Source organism: Myxine glutinosa, chromosome 5 (assembly GCF_964187855.1).
Source record: "Myxine glutinosa chromosome 5, kmMyxGlut1.1, whole genome shotgun sequence".
Classification (NCBI taxonomy): Eukaryota; Metazoa; Chordata; class Myxini; order Myxiniformes; family Myxinidae; genus Myxine; species Myxine glutinosa.
This window is the reverse complement of record NC_136265.1, coordinates 15,731,098-15,732,643: the sequence shown is the minus strand read 5'-3', so window position 1 is coordinate 15,732,643 and position 1,546 is coordinate 15,731,098. Positions and strand designations below refer to the sequence as shown.

Below are 1,546 nucleotides of genomic sequence, written 5' to 3'. Positions count from 1 at the left end.
TGGCGTTTCCGTGGGAGCAACAACCTCTACAGGAAGTAAAAATATTATAAACCACAAACACGTATGATTTGCTTTTTAAACAGTCGCTATTGCTCTTTATAACACTAATTGGATAAATTTGGAGGAATCCCGACATCCGTGAAGTAAGGTTTACTCACAGAACTGAGCGAAGATCTACCGTGCTCTTTCTACCCCACAAATGTTGAGTTCATAACATGGTCCTTTCTCCTGCTACCGTGGCATTTATTCGTAGCGAACTTTTGAAACTCATTCCTTCTGTTTAAAACGAAACAAAGGGAGGAAGACCAGGATGTGCTCATTTACCAAGCAGCTAGCTAGCGCTTGCCAAGCCAGCCGTTCCTTAACGGTTTTCAATGGAGTGCTTAGTTCGAATGTTTAAACCACTTGGCGATCTTCTCCACAAGAGCCACCTTTAGAGGCCATTTTTCCCTGCAGAGCAGGGGTTGGCCGATTTCGGGCACCACGGTCCCCTTTTTGCAGCAATGTTTTACGGCCCTTCCCGGATGCCATTCCTGCCGCCAACCCTGTTAGTCGACTCTTGCCACACCTTTTGAAGCAATGTTTTACGGCCCTTCCAGGATGCCCGTCCTGCCGCCAACCCTGTTAGTCGACTCTTGCAACACCCAGGGAATTACCAGTGAATTGGTGCTCAATTTGCTGACCTCGGAAGGATGACAGGCTGAGTCAACCCCCCTGGTGTTAATTCAGCAATCAGACCGGGATTCGAACCCAGGACTCTAGGATCCCGAGCTGGCACCCTAACCACTAAGCCAACACCAGGCTGTCTCCACAAGAAACTTGGTAAATTAACACACCCAATGTCTTTGAGACCCGACCATAGATCGACTGTAATCGATATACCCCAAAGTAGGATGACCCTTCTTGCCCCTCCCGTAGTGAGCGGGTGTACTAGTATTTTAAAATAAGGACGAGATTTATCAAGCTTATCATTCTCACACTCACACTCACATCTGCCTGAAAATTATTTTAAAATAAATAGCACCCCAGATGGGACTCGAACCCACAATCTCTGGCTTAGGAGGCCAGTGCCTTATCCATTAGGCCACTGGGGCTGTGTAGAAGGTGGTTCTAGATCCCAAAATATCTTTCTGTGACGGGTTATGGCTCTTTTTGTGTTGCCCTCACATTCGCGAATTACGACGGTGGCCATCTTGGATTCTGAGTCTTCATCAAGTGATGTGAAACATCTGGTGGAGATTGACCCAGGTGTTTTAAAATCCATAATTATCAGTTGGGTCGTGTAATTGTTATCATAATTATCAATTACGATGTGTCGTGGTGAAGGAGTTTCGTTCAAAACAGTCCACGAAGGCTTGTTCGTTCATTACTTCGCGTTGTGCTGATTTTGAACTGATTGATGTTTATCAAGGTGATGGAGCTGGTGAGCAGGAAGGTAAACATGAAAGGTATTGTCACGGGATTGCACCTTGGTTAAGACCGGGGGATCGCGGATGGACTTGAGCTTACTTGAAGGCGTTTATGCAATCCAATTGATGGTGGCCGA

General features: G+C 46.2%; 1 non-coding gene across 1 annotated transcript; it reads right to left on the bottom strand.

Moving 5' to 3' along the window:
- Positions 1-1,021: 1,021 nt before the first annotated feature.
- Positions 1,022-1,094, bottom strand: TRNAR-CCU (transfer RNA arginine (anticodon CCU)). The gene has a single exon. It is a non-coding gene; the product is annotated as a tRNA-Arg (tRNA).
- Positions 1,095-1,546: the final 452 nt, after the last annotated feature.